The sequence below is a fragment of the Eumetopias jubatus genome, unplaced genomic scaffold (assembly GCF_037043125.1).
Source record: "Eumetopias jubatus isolate StellerSeaLion01/CBP00866 unplaced genomic scaffold, mEumJub1_p1.0 scaffold_3, whole genome shotgun sequence".
Lineage (NCBI taxonomy): Eukaryota > Metazoa > Chordata > Mammalia > Carnivora > Otariidae > Eumetopias > Eumetopias jubatus.
Window position 1 is genome coordinate 43,277,412 of NW_028274809.1, and position 27,044 is coordinate 43,304,455.

At 41.3% G+C, this 27,044-nt stretch overlaps 1 long non-coding RNA gene across 1 annotated transcript in view; it reads right to left on the minus strand.

Moving 5' to 3' along the window:
- LOC148164689 (uncharacterized) overlaps positions 1–24,679 on the minus strand; it is a 31,282-nt gene extending 6,603 nt beyond the window's left edge. Inside the window, exons 1-2 of the long non-coding RNA XR_015767929.1 lie at positions 24,572–24,679; positions 19,191–19,277 (exon numbers count right to left, since the gene is read on the minus strand). This is a non-coding gene — a long non-coding RNA (uncharacterized LOC148164689). The remainder of the gene's footprint in view (positions 1–19,190; positions 19,278–24,571) is intronic.
- Positions 24,680–27,044: the final 2,365 nt, after the last annotated feature.

Below are 27,044 nucleotides of genomic sequence, written 5' to 3' on the forward strand. Positions count from 1 at the left end.
CTCTTCAATTAACATTAAGAATACCTAGAACTGTTCTTATAGATCGACTAAAGGACCCCTCTCATTTTATAGAGTTCAAGCTTCCAGAAGACATCAGCTCTTCCAAGTGGTCCCCAACCCCCCTCCCCACCTCCAAGTGGGATCTGGTGTTATTTGCCTTGGCTATCTTAGCACTCTGTGCACACTTCCAATGCCATACTTACCACACTGCATTATAACCTTTGATTTTTGTCTTTTTCCCTAAATTCCAAGGATCTTGATAAAGGAACCAAGTTCTACTTATTTTTGTCTCCACAGGGTCCTGGTGCTTAATGATTATCTCTCAGAAGGATGGATGACTAGATGGATAGAGAAAACTAAGGAACAAAGCCATCAATGACTTGTCCCATCCTACTCAGGAATTTTGCTGCAGAGTTAGGATAGGACCCTAGATTCCAGGGCTATTTTCCAATCCACAGATCTGCTAGGTCTACACAGATGGGTTTTGTTTTGTTGTTGTTGTTGTTGATTTTGCTTTTAAATAGCTCTAAAACTATGCCGGGGCAGGTAGAGTGTTTTGATACTAGAGGCAAAAGGACCTCGAAATCCCGGCATCAGGATGCACAGGGTTTTAAGAATAGCGCTATGGCTCAAAAAGACTTTTTATGAACAACAAAAAGACTCCAATTATCTTCTCCAAGTCACCTTTGCATACCAACCATTTAGGAAACTAAACTCTAAGCCTATCCCTTAACCTCCTTCTCAAAGGGCAAGCTGCTGTGAACATGAGCATTACATCCACTAGAAGTCTCCATCATTCATTTAGCTTTGTGACAACTTCCCCGGAAACTCAACATCTTGAAGGATGAAGTTTTTTTTATTGCAAAGTTTTAGTGTCACTTCAGACTTCAATGAGATCGTAGCACACTTTTCCTGCATTAGAACCAGGTAGAAAGTCTTAAGTCAGTTATAGCCAGAGCAGCCTCAAGGCTCATTATGGGCTAACTGGTCACCTTAAGTGATGGAAAAGGGGAATAGCTTATTCTTGTTCTAGTTTCTATTTGCCCAACATTCCATCAGAGCCACATACCTGTTGGAGAATGTATACTCCTCACTGCAGAATGTAACTCTTGCTTGTCTCTGAAATATTGGAACAAGCCATTACATTGAGTGGTGGGCATATTCCAGAAGGTAGACTGAACTGGCTTTCAGAACGGACAAAAGCTTCCTCTTTGCTTCAGAGTCCAGTACTTTTGTGAATTATCAGCATATCAAGCCCTGACTGGAAATGCTAAGACGTTTCAATTTTCACAAACTGCAGCAGATAATTTGACTGAAAACAATTTGGCTAAATGAAATTTCACCAAATACAAATTGACCAAATATAAAATGTGCTTAGGTATTTAGTTTCAAAGTAATTTGGTCAGTAGGCAAATTGGTAAAATAATATTTATATGAAAATGAGTAAGCCACAATGACTCTTTCCTTTAGGGTTGGGGATCTTGGTATGTATACCACGAGGTGACTTTGTAGCTCTCTGTGCAACCTAAGCATTTTTAGCTGGTTGTTATAAGTGGTCCTTTTTTAAAAAAAAGCTAATTACTTATGTTCTTTATTTCTTACAATACTGAAAAGTTGGGGGGAAAAGACTGAGAACAATGGAATGATGTGAATGGCCAACAAAAGTAGATTAGGTTAAAACAACGAAATTTCTCTTAATAGGAAAATTCAGTGAGACAGAATTTTCACATATTTTCTTCCATGCTTTAGTTTATTATTTAAGTTCTTTTGTTAATTTTCTCTCAGTATAAAAGCAGTGTTATATTACTCAACACCCACAAAAATTACAAAATGTAGACATGCAAAAAGAGACGTTATGAACACTCAAATTCACCTGTTCAGTTGAAACTTTGAAACCTAGAGTTATTTCCTTCCAGGACACACACACACACACACACACACACACACACACACACACACACAGAGATAGGTAGTGATGAGACCAATCTGAAAATTGGTCCACAAGAGATATGTTGCGGGGTTTGACACAATTACTCTACTTGAGCTGTGCCAAAGTGAAAAAGAAATGTGATTGTTATAAGAATCACATTATCATCTATAAAAATGTACTAGTTAAAAAGAAGTAAAAAGATTCCTGTGCTTAGGTCTAAGGGAAATTCTACTGCAGGTTTTTTCAAAGTGGGGATCCAGTGATGTAGGGGTTAACATTCTCAACAACATCCTGACTCTAAATAAAACAGTGTCCTCTACGGACTAGGATCTGGATTGGTAGGGAGGACAAAGCAGTAAGATTTCTTTAACAGTCATTTGAGATATTAGATATAGACTTTAAAGAATTTTTTTCTTTAATAGAAAAGAAGCCTAATTGTGGGGATGGGTAAAGAATGTTTCAGGAAATATTAGCATACCTGCCTTGCCAGGAAGGTTTAAAAATAAATTAAATCTGAGACAAGACTAACAGGCATGATGGACAGGTCAAGATTGTACAACTATTAGCCAAGGCTGACAAGTTTGAAGAAGAAATGGAGCAGCACAATGTTCTCTTAACATACACCCCAGGCTGCCAAATGTCACGGGCACTGCCTTTTTGTTTCCTTTTTATTTTAGTCTGTTAAAAAGTAGAGGAAAGGCCCAGCCCTTCCTGAGCAAAATCAGAAAGTTGCATAAGTTGTGTCTCCCATTTGCTTCCTTCTTGTAACTCTTTCCTCCTCCAACTTAAAAGAATGTTGCATCTAGACTGAAAGGAAGGAGTGGAAGCATTTAGTCCTGCATTCCTGATGCCCAACCTTGCTAGAGGGAGTCAGGACATAATCCTGAAGCCTGGAGACCCTTGGAAATGAGTCCAGGAGCAGAGCCAAACCCTCCAGGTGGCAGAATCCCATGGAGCAGAGGTGGGCTTACAGGAGCTCCTACTGGCAAAGAGAAAGAAGATCCTATGTGCTTACTTTATTCACAGGATCTTTCTCTGCCAAGCAAAGGGTAGAGAGGGGGTCTGTTCACACTTTAGATTCACAGTGTTCTCATGCCCTTTCACCCCAAGAGATCTAATCCTTTCTTGGTATTTACTTACCCTATAATATAAAGGAGGTTTTAAACGAGAACTGGCCCTTAATGAGGCTGCTAAGAGTCTCTCCTGGCATTTATGGATTTGGGGAGGGAGGGTGTATTGTCTAAGGACCCAAGCCTCCTAGTGACAACTCTAAGACTTGGAGCCCCACCAACCTGAGCACAGCTCTCCCAGCCCAACTGTTTCCCTCTGTCCTCACCCCCTTGTCTACTCTCTCCCTCTGCCCCAAGCTGCTGAGCCTATAGGACCCATTCTTCCTGTGACTTCTCCTGCCTGTGCCCATGTCTCCTCACCTCCTGGCCCCTCCCTGCGGCCGAAGCCAAGCATGGTATCATAGTCTTCCTGTCAGGGCTGGTCGTCACTCAGCCTCCAGACATTTGATCCTGGTTCTTTTAAAAGTGGTTGGGCACAATTGTAAATGGGATCGACTCCTTAATTTCTCTTTCTTCTGTCTTGTTGTTGGTGTATAGGAATGCCACTGATTTCTGTGCATTGATCCTAAAATTTGTATGGAACCAGAAAAGACCCCAACCAGAATAGCCAGAGGAATGTTGAAAAAGAAAAGCAAAGCTGGTGGCATCACAATTCCGGACTTCGAGCTCTATTACAAAGCTGTAATCATCAAGACAGATGGTACTGGCACAAAAACAGACACATAGATCAATGGAACAGAATAGAGAGCCCAGAAATGGACCCTCAACTCTATGGTCAACTCATCTTTGACAAAGCAGGAAAAAATATCCAGTGGAAAAAAGAAGTCTCTTCAACAAATGGTGTCGGGAAAATTGGACAGCCACATGCAGAAGAATGAAACTGGACCATTTCCTTACACCACACACAAAAACAGACTCCAAATGGTTGAAAGACCTAAATGTGAGACAGGAGTCCATCAAAATCCTAAAGGAGAACACAGGCAGCAACCTCTTCGACCTCAGCCGCAGGAACTTCTTCCTAGAAACATCACCAAAGGCAAGGGAAGCAAGGGCAAAAATGAATTATTGGGATTTCATCAAGATAAAAAGCTTTTGCACAGCAAAGGAAACAGTCAACAAAACCAAAAGACAACCGACAGAATGGGAGAAAATATTTGCAAATGACATATCAGATAAAGGGCTAGTACCCAAAATCTATAAAGAACTTATCAAACTCAACGCCCAAAGAACAAATGATCCAATCAAGAAATGGGCAGAAGACATGAACAGACATTTTTCCAAAGAAGACATCCAAATGGGCAACAGACACATGAAAAAGTGCTCAACATCGCTCAGCATCAGGGAAATCCAAATCAAAACCTCAATGAGATACCACCTCACACCCGTCAGAATGGCTAAAATTAACAAGTCAGGAAATGACAGATATTGGTGGGGATGTGGAGAAAGGGGAGCCCTCCTACACTGTTGGTGGGAATGCAAGGTGGTGCAGCCACTCTGGAAAACAGTATGGAGGTTCCTCAAAAAGTTGAAAATAGAGCTGCCCTATGACCCAGCAATTGCACTATGGGGTATTTACCCCAAAGATACAAATGTATTGACCCGAAGGGGTATGTGCACCCCGATGTTTATAGCAGCAATGTCCACAATAGCCAAACTATGGAAAGAGCCAAGATGTCCATCGACAGATGAATGGATAAAGAAGATGTGGTGTGTATACACACACACACACACACACACACACACACACACACACACACAGAGGAATATTATGCAGCCATCAAAAGGAATGAAATCTTGCCATTTGCAATGACATGGATGGAACTGGAGGGTATTATGCTGAGCGAAATATGTCAATCAGAGAAAGACATGTATCATATGACCTCACTGATATGAGGAATTCGTAATCTCAGGAAACAAACTGAGGGTTGCTGGAGTGGTGGGGGGTGGGAGGGATGGGGTGGCTGGGTGACAGATATTGGGGAGGGTATGTACTATGGTGAGTGCTGTGAATTGTGTAAGACTGATGAATCACAGATCTGTGCCTCTGAAACAAATAATACATTAATTGTTAAAAAAAAAAAAAGAAGATAGTAGGAAGGGAAAAATGAAGGAGGGGGAATCGGAGGGGGAGACGAACCATGAGAGACAATGAACTCTGAGAAACAGACTGAGGGTTCTAGAGGGGAGGGGGGTGGGGGGATGGGTTAGCCTGGTGATGGGTATTAAAGAGGGCACGTTCTGCGTGGAGCACTGGGTGTTATACGCAAACAATGAATCATGGAACACTACATCAAAAACTAATGATGTAAGGTATGGTGATTAACATAACATAATAAAATAATTTAAAAAAAGTGGTTGGGCGCAGCAGCGTGGAGGGAAAAAAGGAGCGAACCAAAGAGCCTCAGCCATGGGCCTCGCAAATGAGGAGGGAACAGGAAATCCTAGGACCTGCTGACGGCAAATCATGATGTCCACTTCCCTCATAATTCAGATTCAGATAAGGAGGCTGATATCTTAGATGACTGTTCCAGATTACACATTTGTTTATTGCCAAAGTCAGGATTAGAATCCAGCTTACATAAATATCCCCCACTTGATGTGGCTGCCTCCATCATGCCACGTAGAGACAGAAGGAAAACCATGATCTTTCCAGAAATGCTCACGCTGATAGGAGTCTGGGCAAATATTGAGAGAACTTTACACTGAAACTATTTACAGATACTATGAAACTAACAAAAGTCCAGATGGACACTGGGGAGGGTATGTGCTGTGGTGAGCGCTGTGAATTGTGTAAGGCCGATGAATCACAGACCTGTACCCCTGAAACAAATAATGCAATCTATGTTAATAAAATAATAATAATAATAATAAAAGAAAGTCCAGATTGATTTTTTTAAGCTTGCCTTGTTCATATAAAATATTAATTGGGGGTATATCCGTACAGGGCAAAACAGTTTATAAATATCATTCACTAGTGTGAAACATTAATTCTATATTTTTATAGTAACAGTCAAAGAGATGGAACTTCATCCTAGTTTTCCTTGCCTTCCTTCCTGAAATTAGGCACTGTTTTGATAAACCTGCTCAACTGAAAATATTCCTTCTATATCTGTCTATATATCTGAGTTGATAAAGGTTTTCTGGGAAAAAAACCTTGCTTTTCTGTTTTAAAATTGAATCACAGCAAGTATGCACAGACACCAATTTCTAGAAAGGGAGCTGTTTTTAAGTAGTACAGGGGGTCCATAAGCCACTTCACTGGTGGTCTTCCGTGCCTAAAAAAGTAATCTGACACTAACCAAATGATTTCAGTAGTCAGGCCAATTGAAGAAATGTTTTTAGTACTGAAGTGTCGGTTTTTATGTGGGACACAGGGATGTTGCTGTCTCGGAGCTTGCCATAGAGAAGACCGGATGAGGTAGGCGCAGGGAGCTGTCTAAGGAGACGAAGGTGGAATGGAGTAGGGTGACTGGCAAGAAGAGTGAAAAGTGCTTGGAGGATTCAAAGCAAGGAGGGAACACAAATATTGGTTGGAAAAAAAAAAAGTGCTACAATGAGTGAGAGATTTGGGAAAGGCAACCATGGAGGTAGATGCTTGAGATGAGCCGTGAAGGATGGGTGGGATTGGAAAAACAAAACAAAACAAAACAAACATTCCTGGGCTTTGCTCGGGAGCACGAACATTCAGAAAATGCGAATATTTAAGATAATGGTTTTTAGAAGATTGTGCAAAATATTTTCATTGAGCTTCTTCTAAAAACAATTTTTTTTTTTCCATTGTGGTGAACTTCTCTAAGTCCCTAGGTCCCAGCCATTTTTGGCAGCCTTCTAATATGAAACCAGAGGGAATCCCACCAGCCTGGGGACCTTTGTGCCCTTGTATCATAGACACTAACTCCCCACTCACCCCCTTCCTCCTCCACAGCTCACACTGAATCTTCATTTGTGTGTGTCCTGAAGATGTGCTACTTACAACTCAATCCACTGATTCGACAAATATTTATTGAACATCTGCTGTGTTCTAGGCATTGCCAGGCGCTAGTAATAGAAGACCAAATACAAATCATCAGGGAAATGCAAAATAAAACCACAGTGAGATATCACCTCACACCTGGTAGGATGGCCAGCATCAAGAAAACAGAAGATAAGGACTGTTGACAAGGATATAGGGAGAGAGCCTTTGTTCGCGGCTCGCGGGGAAGTAAAATGCTACGGCTGCTGTGGAAAACAGTGTGGCGCTTCCTTAGAAAAATGACAAACAGAATTACCATATGACCCAGCAATCCCACTTCTGGGTGTTTGTCCAAAATAAATGAAATCAGGGGCTCAAAGAGATATCTGTCCTCCCATGTTCATTGCAGCATTATTCATAACATCCAAAGATATGGAAACAACCTAAATGTCAATGACAGATGAATGAAGAAAATGTGGCATAAACATATTATGGAATATTATTTCATCTTTATTTTTTTTAAGATTTTAAGATTTTATTTATTTATTTGACAGAGAGAGACAGAGGGAGCACAAGCAGGGGGAGTGGGAGAGGGAGAAGCAGGCTTCCCGCCGAGCAGGGAGCCCATTCTGGGACTCGATCCCAGGACCCCGGGATCATGACCTGAGCCGAAGGCAGACGCTTAAGGACGCTTAACGGCTGAGCCACCCAGGCACCCCTATTTCGTCTTTAAAAACAAGGAAATTCTGCTTCATGCGACAACATGGATAAACTTGGGGGACATCATGCTAAGTGAAATAAGCCAGACACAGATGGACAAATACTGCATGATTCTATTTCTATGAGGTGTCTAAAATAGTCAAATTTGTAGAAACAGAGAATAGAAAGGTGGTTGCCAGGGTCTGGTGGGGGGGGCGGGGGAGTTGTTCAACTGATACTAAGTTTCAGGTACGTAAGCTGAAAAAATTCTAGACATCTGCTGTAAAACAACATGCCTGTACTTAACAATACTGAATTGTAAATTTAAAAAACTTACCAGAAGGGTAGATCTCATGTTAAGTGTTCTTATCACAATAAAAAAAAAAAAAATGAAAGCGTTCTTATTGTTTTTATTTTATTTATTTTGAAAGATTTTATTTATTCAATGGACAAAGAGAGAGAGAGCACAAGCAGGGAGAGTGGCGGGCGAGGGACAAGCAGACCTCCCACTGAGCCGGGAGCCTGATGCACAGCTCCATCCCAGCACCCTGGGATCACGACCTGAGCCGAAGGCAGATGCTTAACCGACTGAGCCACCTAGGAGCCCCCGGTGTTATTTTTAAAGGGCAAATACACCTTTAAAAAAATCAGGTACACACAAGAGAATCAAAGGACATGAAAATGAAATAGTAGCTGGGGCCATAGGGCACAGGAATGAGCCCACCAGGGCAAAACTTTCCCCTTAGGGGTATGGCTGGAAGCAAATTAAGCCACCCAGACTATACTCTCAGGCCCATTATTTTCTAAGTACTCCAAATTAGAACACTGTGTACTTTCTCATTTTCTAGTTTGCCACTTTGAAAGGCAAAAAATAGTTTATTTTTTTTCCCCTGGGGCTGGAACAATATCACAGACTCCTTGCCTAAGTTCCTGCTCTCCCAACTCCTGGCGGGTCTCCTTATGGGATCTGCCACCTTATATTTGGCTGTTTTGGAGCAAGCTCCAGGATATTTCTTCAAAGGCAACATCAAAAGCCCAAGTTAAAACCAGAAGATTCCCAATGGGCTTTCTGCTCTGTTATGGCCTGAAGACAGGACAGTTGATAAGAAAGAGATTAGTGGTCAGAGAAACTATCTCATTCTTTAGGTAGACTAGCTCCATTTAACAAGGAGTGTTTCTGTTTCCTGGAATCAAGATAGTGCAATATTCTACATTCAGAATAGTTCCCCCAGCACACAGATGACAACAGAGGCACATACTCCCCCAGAGACACGTCATTCCCTCCCAGGGCCAACCATATGAAAGGAAGGGTGGTAACTCAATGAACAAGCTATGTCCTTCCCTGCAGACTATGTAACTAGCATGCCTGCCGCCGAAAAAAAAAATCTGTCAATGCATCTGACAATGGGTTTGTCAGGCCTGATCCGGCCCCTGCCTCCTCCAGCACATATTTATCCACTCTCCTCAACTACTAATGACAAGAAGTGACTGGGTGACACCTAGCTGCACTGGGATCTGTAAACAGGCAGGGGAAACCAAAAGCTACATAGAATTAGCAGAGACTTTTATTTGTTGTGTTGCTTATATGCCTTAAATTCACCCACTTTGAAGCATACAATTTCATGATTCTTAGAAATTTACAGTTGTACAAAATGTGAAACTTTCCATCACTCCAAAAGGAACCCTTGTGTCCATTTGTAGTCACTCCCGGTTTCTAACCCCTGCCCCCAAACAACCACTGTTCTGCTATCTCTCATAAATTGGCCTTTCCCAGAAAAATCACATAAATGTTGTGTCTGGCTTCTTCTGCTTAGTACAACATCACTGGGACCTTCAGCCTTGTAGCATGTGTCATACCCCTTTACTACTTATCGCTGCAGAATATTTTAGTGTATGGACATACCACATTTTGTGTCTACAGTCACCAGTTGATAGACATTTGGATTTTTTCCAGTTCGGGACTATTATGAATAAACCTGCTGTGAACATTCTCATACATGTTTTTATATGGACATATCTTTTCCTTTCTCTTGGGTAGGTACCTAAGAGTAGGTTTGCGAGGTCATAGGGCAAGTTTGTGTTTAACGTCTTAGAAACTGCCCAACTATTGTCCAAAGCGTCTGTACAATTTCACATTCCCATCTACAACTCATGAGGCATCCAGTTTCCCTCCATCCTCACTAGTCGTTGTTACTGTCTGTCTTTTTCACTATAGTGTTTTTTTTTTTTAAGATTTTATTTATTTATTTGACAGGGAGAGCAAGAGAGCACAAGCAGAGGGAGCAGTAGAAGGAGAGCAAGAAGCAGGCTCCCTGCCAAGCAGGGAGCCCGATGCGGGCCTCGATCCCACTCGATCCCAGGACCCCGGGATCATGACCTGAGCCAAAGGCAGATGCTTAACTGACTGAGCCACCCAGGTACCTGATTTATTTGTTTTTAAGATTCAGGTTTTTCTCACTCCTTAAGTCCCAGAAACCAGCACAGCTAGGCATAAGATCTGGGCCATAACTGGCGAAGGCTTTAGAACTGTAGCAATTTAGGGAAGAGTTTGTAGGGGATGAACAACCACATGCTCGTGATTATAACAAAGAAGGGCTAGAGTGAGGCCAGACACCTCCTTTGTCCAACATATATTGTCCAAGCAGGAAAACTAGTTTTTCTCAAGACAAAAACTTTCCTCTATATTAGAAATGCTCTGAACGTGTTTGTGCAAGAATTAATGAACATTTTTATGAGCACCTGTGGTAGGAAAAAATGTATTCCTCACACAGTACATGGAATGAGAGTTAAATATTTTTTGACTATCTGTTGAGAACAGAACATCATATTGGAAGATAGAAGAGTAGCCCCAAATTCCTGATTAAAGAAGTTCAAAATCTACTCCCTCCTGTATATGGAAGAGCGAGAAAGGAGGTACGATGGGGAAGGGATAGCACCATTACCTCTCATTGATGAAAACTGCTGAGTCATGGACACCTTAGCACGTGTCTACTAAGTGTGTGCGTGCAAGGGGGTAGGGAATTGAGCAAATGCTTGAAAAAGAAATATTTTGGAGAGTTAATGACTGTAATCCCAAAGTCAGCCTGTGTGTACACATCACTAATTCCGAGAATTTTGAACTGTCTTCACATTAGTGACCCTTAAAACTTCTGAGTAGATCCATTTTATGACTCATTGCTTGTGACTTTAAAGCTATTTCAGGGTTTGTCAAGATCTTGTGCAATTAGTGAGGAAGGGCTGAGAGGAGGCAAAACTGGAGGTGAGACAGTCTAATGAATATGTGCCACAGGCTTGCCTTGTGCAGGTGGAGAAGCCATTCAGCGGGCTTTTCCATTCTTTACAAAATAATGTAACCTTGGGTTGTGAGCCAGACAGGTGCTGGAAACTTCTGAAGTCTGACTGACTAGCAAGAGCCAACTGTGTGCATCTCCTGACTCCACATTCAGGGAGGTCTAGAACTCGCAAACATGAAGGGTCAGGCATCCCCCCTCACCAATATTGAACACAAGCAGTTGTCCACTATTTGCCAGCATTGAGCAGTGAGCTGTACAAACTCTCTAGCAAAGCGTTCTGGGTGATCTTCCTTTGATCATAAGGAAGTCCTGAGGGTTACCATGGAAGGTGTGTGCAACAAACACTACAGAGGTCCCAAGTGGTTTAACAAGTAGAAAACAAAGACTAGGTACATTACATTTACTGTGGGAGGGATGGCTGCTGGGAATTAAGCCCACAGTCCTGTAAGACAGATGAAACAGCTTCATTAAGAACTATGACAGGAGGTAGAGCGTGGCCAGAGACCTAAGGTACAAACCGGAGGAGATGATTCAGAAAGGGGTGAGGATGAGCACAGAGCACATTCTGGTGCAGGGCCTTTCAGAGCTCAGACATACCTGGTCACTCCCACTTTTGAGGCTTCTGGTATACCAAAACATGAAGAAATGCCAAAGCAGGGTTATAAAAACTATAGTACAGTTTTAATGTTTCCACTAAATGTATCACTATGTTTAACACACGTATACTACAAAATCCAATGCCACGTAATTGCACTATTCATAAAAGCATTATAGAAGTTATTAAAATATTAATCCACTGCACATGTCAGGGGGTATGTCTTAAGTTAAAGTTGTCAGATGAACATCCTCTTTGAAACCTGTTAGTGAATCTCGGTGACTGTTAAGCCTCACTGGGAGGTTAAGTCTCAACCCGAGGACCACTGGGATAGGAAAGCCCCCAGAGCTTTTTTTCACACGCTCATGTTCAGGAATATAGCAAAATCTTCATGAATTCCAAGCAGGACCTTGTCTGCCATCTATAGAAAGAAGCATTTACCCAGTAGAACCGGGAAATTTTCATTTCGCATAGGTGAATTACTCTAACAACCAAAGTTCATCTCCTTCCAATGCCCGATTTTTACTATACCTAATGGGAAAATTTCCACGGGCTTCTACTCTAGGTCTTTGAGAGTCATGTTACCTACTCCTGATAATTCAGAGGCATTGTTATTATCTGCTCTCGGTGTACCACGTGGCAAGTGACAATACAGTTTTGCCCTTTTAAGGTTCTGCTGCTGCCTCATCAGGGCTCGAGCCACTTCCTGCTGCGGTTGGCACATCTGCCCCTCGCAGCATGGCTTTTTTTCTGGTTGGTGGTTACTCTGCTGGTCTGCTGGTGCTTAGGGAATCAGATATGCAGCTTGTTTACGATTGTTACGAAGAGTCTGTAAAGTCAGAGAGGGGCCTGACGCTTCTGACCCTCCTGGTGCTCCACAGGCTGACTTTTGCAGACTTTGAGGGTTTGGGGCTATGTTTTGGAGGTCATTGTTGTTGCGGGGAATCTGGCTTCTACCTGAGGGGTTGATAATATACTGTTAGGGGCTGAATTGTATCCCTGCCCCCAAATTTATATACTGAAACCCTAATCTCCAGTATCTCAGAGCTTGATTATATTTGGAGATAGGGGCTTTAGAGAGATCATTAAATTAACATGAGTTACTAGAGTGGGCCCTCATGCAATGACTGGTGTCTTTATAAAAAGAGGTCAGAGCACAGATGAACATAGAGGAGATGGTGTGAAAACACAGGGAGAGGAGAGCCATCTACAAGCTACAGAAAGAGGCCTCGAAAGAAATCAACCCTGGGGCGCCTGGGTGGCTCAGTTGTTAAGCGACTGCCTTCGGCTCAGGTCATGATCCCAGGGTCCTGGGATCGAGCCCCGCATTGGGCTCCCTGCTTGGCGGGAAGCCTGCTTCTCCCTCTGCCTGCTGCTCCCCCTGCCTGTGCTCTCTCTCTGACAAATAAATAAAGGAAATCTTTAAAAAGAAAGAAAGAAACCAACCCTGGTGACACCTTGATCTTGGACTTCTAGCCTCCAGAATTGATAGGAAATAAATTTATTTTGTTTAAGCCACACAGTCAATGGTACTTTGTATGTCAGCCCTAGCAAACTGACACTAACCCAGCAGCTTTTGCCCCCACGGTGTAGCATCCCGGTGTTAACACCTGGACTGGATAACATTAGAAGCTACCCTTGCCAAGCACATGTCTTAGGACAACGCTTTTATTTAAACTGTTGGTATATTATTCATAACAATAGTTTTCCGGGTAGTACAGTGTCAACTCATGGAAGAGATGATTGGACACTGCAAGCAGAAAGTGGAATGAGCTTCCCTGTATGCAAGAATAATTAAGAATTTTAGAGGAAAAATGTTTCACCTACAGGAAGATAACTTCTGAGCTATCAGTTAAAATTTAAGAAGAGCACCAGGAGTCATCGTCACCTGTTTCCTAAATCAATGTATTAGATCAAAAAAAAGCCATAAACTGGGAATTTTTATACACAAAACATTTTTTAAAAAGCATAAAGGTAAATTGTTAGGGTACCCTCAGACAAAAACCGCTTAATCTCAGGAAACAAACTGAGGGTTGCTGGAGTGATGGGGGTGGGAGGGATGGGGTGGCTGGGTGATAGACACTGGGGAGGGGATGTGCTGTGAATTGTGTAAGACTGATGAATCATAGACCTGTACCCCTGAAACAAATAATACATTATATGTTAATAAAAAAAAGAATATATCGAAACTTGTCAAATTAAAAAAAAAAAACACAATGAAAGATGAAAATATAAGTGAAATTCTGATTTCAATAATTTAAGGAAGGCATCAGTGAAAGAGAGAAGGCCCAGAGGAAGGCAATGAAAATGTAAAGGGGAAAAAAGGGACTAAGAAATGAGGAGATATGATCCCAGGCAAAGGAGAGTGAGAAGGAGTAGAACTATAGTTTTCGAAACTACACACATGAAATCTGGGTAGAAGGGGCGGGTTCTCCACACCCCAGAGTTTCAGACCTAATGAAGGCCATTGGATTTTGAAAAGGGTTGTTATAGGATAAATAAAAGGCAATCGCTCTTTGTCTAATAAGACAATATTGTCCCTTCTCCTGAATGTTGGGACAAAATAAATCACATAGATTTGGGGCAGATTTACATCAACATATGTGTGGATAGATAATATTAATGGAAACTGTGGGTGTTTGGGAAATTAGGTCATCATTAATCCCAGAGCCCCCAGCCTGAGGAAGAACTGCCTCATCCTCAGGGGGCACAAAGGCTCACCGGAAGTCTGAGTGGGGTAGGGAAAACACAGGGCAAGGAAGTTCCAAGTCTTCACATATCTTCAAGGAGACTTTATTTCTTTTTCCCTTACCAGCCCTAAAATTTGTAGGTCCTCTTAAAAGCAGTGGTTTCTAAGAATACATAAATAGCAAAAATACATTTTGTAACTGTTTCTAGATATTAAAGTAGAAAAAACTTAAACCAACGTGGGGCCATTTGCAGTCAATTATCTCTTACTGAAAAGTACTGTCTTTGTTTGCACATCATGCCTGCCAGGTGCTCACATAGAGCCTACTTGGCTCCAGGACTGTTATCCATGGGCTCAGAGATGTCCCTTACAGACTCACTCCAAAAAAAAAAAAAAAAAAAAGGCAAACAGGTCCAGACTTGGCGTGGTTGAGCCCTGGGGCAATGAGCTGACATTAACACATTAGCTCCAAACCTGAGTATCTGCAAGCCAGGGAGCAGGGGTCTGGCAGAGCTGCTAACAAGTCAGATTCCAAAAAACCTGACAGACTGGAAAAGCCATTACAGGTGAGCATGACCAGGTGTCCACAGAGCGACCACTTAGCCTCACCTGATTTTACTTCTCTGGTGACCAGAATGGCAGGAACTTTAGCCATGTAACTCTGAGCTCTAATTAAGGTTTGCTAAGAGCTTCATGATCTGACCACACAGTTAGCCTGGGAATGCAAAAGCACCTCGGTCACAGTGCCTCTGTTATCATTTTCTTGTTGTTAGTATTATTCCTGCTTTATAATAATGATTCAGAGCATAATTGATTCTGAGGGTTCTGTGTTTGTTTGTGTTCGTTTGAGGGGGATTGATGAGTTTATTTGTAATGTGTCCTCCTTCCTTCCTGACAATGGTGCCGACCATGGATGCGGCAGGTAAGAGAGCCATGCACTAAACACCCATCTCCTCTCCCCCGACCTCCTCTTCTCAGCAGAACTGGATAGGAGGTGACTCGTTGGGGGGGAGGGTCGAGGTGCTATCTCTGGGCCACTCCTGATATGTTCACCACATACACACATTGGTTAGTATGGGAATCAAACCCAGGCATCAATTCAGAAACCTCTTTAGTTCAGATTCTATGGCTTGAGATTTAGGTGCTAGAACAAAACAACTGGCTAGGGGTTGAAGCTAGACATTTAACTTTCAGATGCATTTAATTCAGAACTGAAAAGAAACATACCCATAGGGTGCCTGGGTGGCTCTGACTCAGTGTCAGACTCTTGATTTTTGGCTCAGGTCATGATCTCAGGGTTGTGAGATTGGGCTCCCTACTGGGCATGAAGCCTGCTTAAGGTTCTCTCTCTCCCTCTATCCCTCTCAAAAAACGAAACAAAACAAAACAAAACAAAAAACTGTCAAGAAACATACCCCCACCCATACCCATCCACTCCGTTCAAACATGGCACCGTTGTTCGGCTGTCAGACAATTCATTCTACAAACAGCTAGGGGGTGAAGATTACAAAAAGTCAAACTCTGACCTATTCACTTCTCAAATTTAAGAGCCAAGTAAACACAAAATCTTTGCATTTGGGGAATCTTTGAGGTATATCAAGTCCAGATTTCAACACAACATACTGAACTCCCTCAATCACATTACCAATCAGTGGTGATGCACCCTTTGAATCTCAAGGCAGGAGGTAGATTTATTTACCTTGAAATTAATGAAGCGTCAAGTCAGGGCCTCTCAATTGCAAGGGCCTCTTCCAAACCCTGTACTTAATTCTGTATCCAACATTTGTATTATTTGTCTTAAAGAGGGCCCCCCAAAAGTATAAGTTTCAAGCTCCACAAAACCTAAGGTGGGGACAACAATACTGCAAAGTGCAATCCAAAGTACATTTACAGCAAAATAAAATCTGTTTCCCTACAGATATCCCCAAAATATCAGAAATGTGTTTTTGGTCATATAGTGATATTTCAGACATTGAGTGTATTCATTGAGTAAGTAGAGCATTTAAGAGGGTCATCTGGAAGTCCTGCATTTAGATTTAACACCAATTGCTCTTTTTTGCCCCAGTACCTTTGACAAGGCTGTTCCCTCTTTCTGGAAGCTCTCACCCCTTTAGTCAGATTATCTCCTACTTGGCTTTTGGATCTCAACTCATACTCCCTCAAGACTGTCCTCCCTAACTTCCCTGATCAGGTCAATGCTCGTCTATACAGTGTCATCGCATCTCACTCCTTTGTGGCACACATCACACCGTAATTTTGCCCATATTTGCACAGTTGCTTATTACATTCCCACTTCTGCCATCAAACTAAAAGATGCATGAGACCAAGATATTACCTTCCTTTTCTCACCCCTGCAAGCCCAAGCTCAGCACAGAGCCTAGCATAAGACATATCTGTAGACTGAATCAAAAATGCATAATGAGGGCTAAAAGGAGTTGATAAGAAAAGGTCCTCTGGATACAGGTTAAACACAAATTCAGGAAAAACTAAAAAGTCGTTGTTACAAAGAATTACATTTTAGCTCATTATAACATACATTGTCTGAAAATTACTTGCTATCCAACAATGAAATAGGCTATCTTAAAAGGTGGAATGTGTCCTTCAGAAGGATATGTTTACTACCAAGGATGTTGAAGAAGGAAATTCCAGAGTTGGACCCAGATCAGCTAGATCATTTAAGATTTGTCCCAACTAGAAACCTGGTAGGTCTAGGGTCACTGACATACAACTTTTATTGATGGCTTTATGATGATTTGCATGTGTGTGGATACAGTTCCATGTTTAACAATAAAGACATTAACAGAACTAAATAGTTAGAAATTTATGTTCAATATAGGTAGAGACCAACCCATAGGAGTAAGTGTATGTACGCAAATAAAAACACAAGCACTGATAATAACTTAATTCAAGAATGAATGAAGATTCTTCCCAAGATGGAGTAGCAAAGGCTGAATTTAACCTCCATCTGAATCAGGTAGAGAAGAAAACATACGAAACAATGGTTTTCAAGAAATTGAAAAATAAGAAGCACAGCCTGTGATCCTTGAGAGGAGAGGAATAAAGGAGGTGACTCCTGAGATTGAGCCAGCTTATTTCTAGAGGCCATATCCAGGCTGTGACATGGGGAAAGGAAAACCCAGACAGAGCCCACGGTCTTACTGAGTGGGAAAGAGAGAGATCAGAGGTCAGAGAGGCCATGGTGCCAGGGGTGGGAAAAGAACCAGGAGAATGAGTAAGCAGAAAAGTTTTTGGAACTCATACAGGGCTGGGAATACTTCATGTTCTAGAGTGGAATGCAAAGGCTATTAGATGAGGCAGGGTTGGCAAACTATAGCCCACAGTCCAAATCCAGCCCACAGATGATTTTTGAAAACTTGCATACTAAGAATTGTTATTATATTTTTTAAAAAGTTGCAAAATGCACACAAAGAAAAATAGTCAACAGAGATTATATATGGCAAATAAACCCTAAAATATTACATATGGCCCCTTACCAAAAGCGTTTGCCAATCTCTGAAAGAGTGTTGAGAAAGTTATTGGTTTAGTAGCGGAGATAAATTAGCCCTAAGCTAAAGGCTGCTTGGCACTCACCCTAACAAACTTAAAAACAATCCTCAAAAAGATTCTACAAACTCATAGTAACTTAGCTAACAATGAACTAAATCTAACACTATGTAATGAAACACAACAAAATCCAGTGCCCTGAAACATAAAATTCACATTGGGCATCCAATAAAAATTGGCCAGATTTGTCAGGCTCCCTGCTCAATGGGAAGTCTGCTTTTCCCTCTCCCGCTGCCCCTCCCCCTGCTTGTGTTCTGGCTCTCTCTCAAATAAATAAATAAAATCCTTTTTTAAAAATGCCAGATTTGCAAATAAACAAGAAAATATTACCCTGTATTATTTACCTATTGCTGCATAATGCACTACCTCCAAAACTTGGTGGCTTCAAACAATAATCATTTATTACTTCTTATCATTTTTGTGAATCAGGAATTCTGCCAGATCACAGTGGGGAATGCTTGTTTCTGCTTCACAGTTTTGGGGGCCTAAGTTGGAAGATTTGAAGTCTAGGGGCTGGAATGTTCTGAAGGCTCATTCGTCTATATATTTGGCAGTTGATGCTAACTGGCAGCCACCTCTAGTGAGGAAAGGGTTAATAACACAGATCTGGTTGTTTATTCCTTGCCTATCTCCAGAAGAATCTTGAACCATGGATGACCGTTGGCCAACCACTAGGAATAGGGCCCTTAGATGTCAGTCAGATGATGATTTTGTTTGTGTACACCGGGAACAATGGGCTGGGCTGGACTAGCCTGTCAAGTTACTTTGCACAAATATCCAAATTAATGATGTGCACCTAGTTTCATTGTTGAGGTCCTGAGTTTCAGTTGCCATGGCTGGTTGCAGAGCAAGATATGCTCATGTGACCAGCACACCAAAAAAGCCTTGGACCCTAACACTCCAGCAGGATTCCCTGTGTAGACACATTCCATACATACTCTTACCAGTTGCTGTTGGAGAGAAAGCACATCATGTGTGGCCTCTGTTGAAAGGCTCTGAAGCCTAAACTGAATATGTCTGAACTCTGCCCAGTGAAAATATCTTCCTTGCTGCTTGACTCAGATATCTCTTACTATAGTCAATGTTAGCTGTGAATATAACCTTCTCTTGAGTCTTGTGAGTCCTTTTGGCCAATCATCAAACTTGGGGTGGTTCTTGAGACCCTCAAAAACACCATGGAAATACAAATCAAAGGAAAGCTAAGTGTGTAAGTTGTACATTGCTGTGTGACAAATTGCCCCAAATGTAACTGTTTTAAACAACAAACATTTATTATCTCATAGTTTTGTGTATTAGGAATCTGTGGGTGGCTTAGCTGGGTGTTCTTGTTCGTGGTCTCTCCCAGTCTAGGGGTCAGGCTTGGCTGGGTGTGGAGAATCTGCCTCCAAACCCACTTACCCAGTGGTTGGCAGAAGGCTTCAGCTCCTTGCTGCTTGGATTCTCCATAGGGCTGCTCATGACATGACTTCCCTCAGAGGAAGTGTTCTGAGAAAGAAAGAGAGAAGGCCATGACAGAAGTCACAGACTTTTATCATCTAATCCCAGAAGGGAAATAACTTTACTTTTATCATATTTTATTAGCCACACAGACCCATTTTAGTAACTGGTACAATGGGAGAGAGGGCTACACAAGAGGGTCTATACCAGGGGGTGGGAATCATCGGGGACCATCTTGGAGGCTACTAGAACAGCTATTTAACAGGAGACAAGGTAGATTCCACAAGAAGGAATATTGTCAGGAATAAAGAGGGACATTTTATCAGAGTAAAGGGGTCAAATCCTCAAGGAAATGAAAAATCCTATACTGAGCTTCATGCCTAATTCTAAGACCCAAATAGAGGTTTTCTCCATGTTTGTTTGTTGTTATAAACATCTTCTGTAGGGGATATTTAGCACGTTTCTAATTACATCTGCGTTCCATCATCACCTTCATTGTAGTTGTCCTCGTTGAAATCAAGGGAATCCAAAATCCAATATTTTCTCTTTTAGTAAAATAATTACAGAGATGCTATAAAAAAAAAAACAAAAGCTCATTTGTAAATAGTTCCGCTTTGAATAAAAAAAAGCTCAGTGGGAAAAAAGTCCCCTAGGTGTTAAGAAAGGGTGTGCAAATTTCAAGAAGTCACAGTTCAGCAGAGCAAGCAGGAAATCATAACCACAAACAAGAAACAAGGCCAAGACATCAGAGCTGATGGGTATTTTTTAATGATTGATAGGCCAGCCAAATCTTACACGGATGTCTGGGAAGTGGAGAGATGGTACTGGAAATTCATTAACCAGGCCATGAGCATGTGAGGGTCAGACTGTCTTGTTCATTACTGACATCTTGGTGCCTAGCACATGAGTAAATTAATGTAAAATGTTTATCTCTTTATGGAAAAAAGAAACAGTCTGTAATGGGAGGGCCTGCCAAAATGCACCAACAGTTTTAAAGACATCGTTTGAATAAATCTTCCAGAATATAGACTTTTATGCTTTAAGACTAGTGTATCTGGTCTCTTCCTAAATTCTAATAGCTCGTGATAAGAAGAAAAGAAGAATCTGGAAGTAAATTACATACAAGGTTTCAAATTTCCCCTGGCATTCAAGACTCCCCATGATCTGGTTTCCATTTATTTTTCCAGATTTTTCCATCAGTTTTACCTTCTGGAAATCTGCCATTCCAGTCAAATTAACCAAATACTATATTTTCTTGATTTAATTTGTACATTTATCCCACTTTTTAAAATCTCTGAAATCAGGAAGTGTTTTACAATCAGTGCATCTGGATTACAGCCCTCTTTTACATATATCCTGTATTTTCTTCTCTCAGGGATTAGGTGAAAGGTATTTTTTTCTGCCTCTTTTACATCAGTTGAAATCCAACCAATCTTTTCAGATGCAATTTGAATCCAAAATCTCCTAAAAAAACCTTCCTGACCAGCCCTTCCAAAAGTTACTTTCTTCTGACCTACAGGGTAACCAAAATCTAAATTTACAAATTCTGTACTACTTAATATGTAGTTACATGTGTCCCCGCCTTATTTCTCCTCCCAGATTATAAGCATCCAGGGGACCAAAACTGTATCTCTTAGGACCTTGTATTTCACATAGCAGGCACCACATATTTTCCTCATTTCCATAATAAGTAAATATTACTTCAGTAATATTTTAGGAATGTGTTAATAACAATACACAATTATATTTATTTTTTTATTATTTATTTATTTATTTGAGAGAGAGAGAATGAGAGAGAGAGAGCACGAGAGGGAAGAGGGTCAGAGGGAGAAGCAGACTCCCTGCCGAGCAGGGAGCCCGATGCGGGACTCGATCCCGGGACTCCAGGATCATGACCTGAGCCGAAGGCAGTGGCTTAACCAACTGAGCCACCCAGGCGCCCTACACAATTATATTTAAAAGAATGGAACAATAACAATAGGAGAGGATGCCCATGGTTAAACAGGAAAAAAAGCAAGCAGCAGAACAGTACGTACAGAAGGGCATTTTTGCCAAATCAACAGCAAATTCCTCCCTGGCATAGAGGATAATGAATGTTGTATTTTATACACAGAACGTTGTTTGGAAGAACACAATCCTAATGGTTAGCATCAATTATCCCTGGAAAGTAGGATGGAGTAGTTGAAATTAGGAAAGTTCACAAGAGATTTTCCTCCTTTAGTTGTTTACTTCACACACGTACACACACAACAAAAGTCAACAAAGTATACGAATTGGTTTTGCAGTGAAAATTCAGGGGGAAAAAGAGGAAAGGTCGGCTCTCTCGCAGGTATGTAGCTTTGCGGGGAAGGGGAAAGAGAAAGCCCAAAATTCAATACATAGAAAGTTGTGAGTTATGAGATATGACAACCAAGAAATAAGATTAATTCAGAAAACTATAGAAGAAAAATAAATAGTCTTCTGAACTCAGTTGTAACAGAATTCTGGGGCCTAATAACGCTGGTTGCTTTAAAACCATGATCACACAAAAGAAAGTGGAAAGGTCAGGGCAGTGGGTCAGAGTAGGGAAGTCAGTTCCTTTAACAACAAAAACCCCCTCTTGCTTATGTTAAAGTATAACTGAAGCAAGATTCCTATTCAAGAAACATCTCTCAAATGTGTTTTTCTCATCAGAGTGGCCCCATCAGAGGTGTCTTGCAGGCAGAAAACACTGTGTATTTACATGGAATCCCATGACACCATTGATGTTAATTAGATTCGCTGGATGAGTGAGATATTTATATCTTTACCTTTAGTAACAAACAGTTAACTTTTTTATTTTATTTTATTTTTTATTGCTAACCATGCACTGGGCACTGTGCTAAGTACTTTACAGGTTTTATTTGATTGGTGACTCCTAACAACTCTGTGACATTATTCTCCCCATTTCACAGATGGGGACAGGGAGACATGGGTTAAGCAAGTAATAGTATCAAGTTTGAACTCAGGACGTCTGTTCATTGATGCAGAATTCCTTATTCTTCGCCTCTCCACAAACATGCCTGTCACATAACCATTCCTATCATTGCTACACATCCCATTGTTCTCAATTTCACTTTCTTACTGCACGATTGCCCTCCTTTGTGCCAACCTAACACAAGACTCACCATCACACAGCTAAGTTCTTCCAACCTCTAAGCTTCCTGTTTTTATTAGAAACATAAAGAACATTCTGCTGGAAAGCAGATGTTCCCAAATATCACTATTTCCCTTTGCTAACTTGTAGCTCTACCACTCCTTAATTCACCTATTGTCTCTTCTGGACAGTACATGCTTTCAGCTTTACTCCGTGTAGAGACAGAGAAGTATGCTAGTCACTGCATAAAGCATACAGAGTAATAATCCCTTCTACACCAATTTTTAAGTCCAAAGAGGTTTGATAAATGAAAGACTTTTTATAACTCATTTGATATCAAATCCTGGCCAGACCTAACCTCACTTAGCAACAAAACCTGCCCTGAACTGACTCGAGGCTATTTTTGATCTTCATTGATCACAGTCAGTGTGAATTTTCATACATTTCACTGCTGAAATATCAATTTGCTTTATCACAGGGTGCTGCCCAGATCTCACTCAGGGTTTTATGTATGATATGGTATATTTACCTTTTTACCCACCCAAGAGCCAAAAAAATCCTAAATTACAAAATACTTCTGGACCCTGAAGGTTTCAGATACGTGATTTCAGATGTGTATTTCCTTTCTCTTAACACTCCCCCTTTTTTTAAAGAGGTAAGTTAAGTGTTTTCCCAAGTCTAACAGTTAGATTTGGTGAATATATATAGATTTGTCTACGCCATGTTATACAAATACTTTGTAACTTTAGGAAACTCAGCTGTTATGGAGGAAAACTTTGTTTTCCCCTTCAGACCATGTCTCAATGTGGGAGACTGCTTTGTTAGACCACTGGTTGGTTGTTTTACTAACTCTTTTGGAATATATAAATCAGTTTATAATTCCATGTGGGATCAGATTAACCATAAAGTAATTAAAATTAAGGTAACCCAGGGGCACCTGGGTGGCTCAGTCAGTTAAGCGTCCAACTCTTGATTTCAGCTCAGGTCATGATCTCAGGGTCAGAGATAGAGCCCCACAGTGGGCTCCACACTGAGGTGGAGCCTGCTTAAGATTCTCTCTCTCCCTCTCCGCCTCCCACATGTGTGCCCTCTCCCTCTCTCCTTCTCTCTCTCTCAAAATAAATTAAATTAAATTAAGGAATCCAGATAAGCCTTAAATTTCTGACTGATCTGGGTTCTTTTTTAAATCTGAATTTTCTGGATACATTTACACAGACTCACAGGGTTGGTTTTCCCATTCCTCTGTCATGATTTTCTGGTATTCTGGTTGGCGTGCTCTCCCAACCTCTAGCGCTAAACCATAGCATCTGAAGATCCATTAAATCTGGCCCTTCAGAAATTTTAAAAACTGCCACAGAATTATCATTCATTAGCTGAAATTTTCCATGATAGATATCTGAGTCACAAAATTTAATTCTAAGAGCCAAGGAAAAATTCCCAAATTAAGGAGACGGAAACGCACTTCTGACTTAAGGCACTTTCTTGCTTTTCTGTGGTAAATCAGTTGCTATGACAGTAGACTCACTCAGAGAACATGCAACTAACTGCTTAAAATAGCCAAGGAGCACTTTTCCCTAAGGAAGCAGATTCTGCAAGAAATTACTAAGTCTTACAGTATTTATATGAGCACTGTTTCAGCCGTCAATAACTAGAGTTACAGAGTAGGCTTGAAAACATCTGTTGTTTAGGGTTTTTAAATTTCAGCAGAGAAAAAAGGGAAATTCCTTAGTATTTAAAACAGATATATGCCTGTTGTTGGAAATGCCTTCCATTTGGTTCAAGTTGAAATCATTTTGATTTCAAGCCCACACTTTAAAAGCACTAATTAATCTTTATAACATCTGGGTGGCATAAAGAAATGTCATTGTGCCTGTTTTACAGGGCACTGATTAAAGATGCCAAGTATATTTCCACCTTAAAGTAAACTTTTCATTCAGAAATACCACTGAAGACCTCAGACTCTGCTCCCTGAGTAATTTTATGTGATAGGACTGCTTTTCTCCATGCACTGTTATTCTTGGTGATGCTAAAGGTCTGCCCTTTCTCTTCACAGAATATTTGTTGAGCAAGCAATGGGGTTGAGGACCTAAGGGATGCAGGAGGAGAGCAATGGGCTCCCCTCCATTTTCTGGGGGAGGGAGCATGCCAGAAGTTTTCCCGTGGCTTAGCAATAGCTCTCTCGGTTGCCATCCTCCTTAGCAAGCATCCAGAGCTCCTGATCCCTTACCTCCTCTTTCACAAGGAGGCCAGGCTGCTCTTCTCCAAATTCTTCTGTGGAGTTTCCCTCATTGGCCATTCTTGCTCACAGACCTCACTCTGCTGCCAAAAGCAATAAACGGCCTGTCAGACTTGATGTGCGTGGGGCTATTACCAAATGGAAACTGAAAGCCAGAGAATTTCATCTCCATGTGGTACCAGGGCTATTTGAGAAAGCAGAAGTGCCAGATTCATCCTTTGGTGATGGTACTCACAGGGTAATTGGAGAGTACAGAGAAAAACCCTCAAGAAAATCTGAAGTAATATATTGCAGTTGGGGAATTCTGAAAAGAGAAAACATGCTACAGACTTTTCTACTTCTCTCTTTTTAAACAGCTGCCTACCTTGTTTATGTGCTAAGCACATATTTCCCTAAATGGAGAACTCACTCAGGTTGTCTTATCCTATAATATTTATTTTCTTTATTCTGCTTCTACTTAAAATTTTTCTCTTTCCCTCTTCTTTTTTTTTTCCGGTAAATACACTTCTAAGGATACAGGAAATCCATTAGCGCTTATTATTTGTTGAGTGAGCATGGTGCTTACCCAGCATGAGAAGCCAGTGAACGCAAATGCTCCAGGCTTGGCCTGCCCTCGGGGAGCTTACCTTCTGGGGACCTAAAAGAGCCTGAGGAGCAAAGCTGTTATAAACAAGTCACATGTGTGGTGCTGCTTTGCGGGTTGGGCATTTGTTGGAAACTAAGAGGATACGTCGATCTACATCTGATATTCAGGATCAAGTATCAAAATGAAATCCTATAGCAGGCTTTGGCATAACACCGAATTTGAATTCCAGGGGATATTCTGGGCATTATACTGGAGTTTGGGGGAAGAAAAGTGCTATAAAATGAGATTCTAAGGCATGGCCTAAAATAATACTAAAACCACTGGTTGAAAATTAAAACATTTTAAAGTTTATAATAAAAAGATACATTGGTATATCTCTGTATTCTTTGAATGGAATTTAGCCAAAGATAGGTGTTAAAAATTAGTCATTACAGTCAAGTGATTTTACCAGTTGCTCATTTATGCAGTGAATACATGAGGGTTGCAAGTAGGGATTGCATTTGTCTGTCTTCTGGGGCCTAATTTTTATTGGTAGTCCTCATCTCCTTCCTGCCACACCCCCCCCCCCCCCAATTCCTGGAAGCTACAGATCTCACTTCTAGGTCCATCTACATTCACACTGTGTCTGAGGAGATGCCATAGCCTCTCCCGGTCAGCCTCTGCTTGACTAACTTCACCCTTAGGAGATACTCTCCTACTAGGTTTGTTTCAAATATGTAGATTTTCTTACTCTCTCCTCAGAAGTTACTACTATACACCCTTCAGGCTCCATGACAAGAAACCTCTTTGTCTAGAGCCAGCCCACACTCTGCCAAAGAAGGATTCCCTCATTTGGGAAATCAGACCCACTCAACAAACTGGCTCTGCTTTTAATGCTCTTGTGAGTACAGGTTAAATGCTTTTGCTAATATAGTTGTCAAGGAATTGTGTTTGGGACCTGGGTTGAGAAACAGATGTCAAGATCTCCAGCTGCAGCCCTGTACCTGCAGAGACCAAGGTTAGCAGGGCCAAAGAACAGGACGTCCAATCAAGAGTTTGCCAGTTTTGCAGTTCCTAAATGAGGCTGAGAAAGAGAAAGAGATTTGGAAAAGTGCCTGGACACTACTCTTGAATAACCACATCAGGCCCCTTTTAATTATTTATAGCAAATAGACATAAATCTAAATGAATCTCAAGCTAGCAAGGGACATTATCTAAGTTCACTGGAAAGTGCTCAAGCCGTGGAGTTACTGAGGGATCCTGGGCCAGAGATGGACAGCCATGGGAAGCCAGGGAGCAAGCCAGGCCAGCAGAGCCATCTGACCCCAGCAGGGCAGTAGACAGACTCTAAGGGGATAGTAAAGAGTTGCCCTCTTTCAGCATATCCTCTTCCAAGGACAGTGGCCAAACACATTTGCTTGAGCAGTTCAGTGGAGGATCTCAGTACAAAAAAGCAGATCCACAGGGCGCCTGGGTGGTTCAGTCGGTTAAGTGTCTGCCTTGGGTTCAGGTCATGATCTCAGGGTTCTGGGATCGAGCCCCACATTGGGCTCTCTGCTCAGTGGGGAGTCTGCTTCTCCCTCTGCCTCTCCCCACTGCTCACATGTGCTCTCTTTCTCAAATAAATAAATAAAATCTTTAAATTTAAAAAAAGCAGATCGAGTAGAGGATCTCAGTACAAAATCTTGTAATCTTTATTAATATACCTCTGTAGCGTTTCCTTTTGGACTTGGGATTACTAATATGTTTGCATGTCTCCCTGCTAGCTTCCACCTAGAAGTTATCTCCTGAGTTTTAACCAGTTATTCCAAATGTTATCTCAAATCATAACTATTTATTCTAGCAAAAACCTCAAGATACTTATTCCATTTTTTTTTTAACCTAGCACAATAAATAACA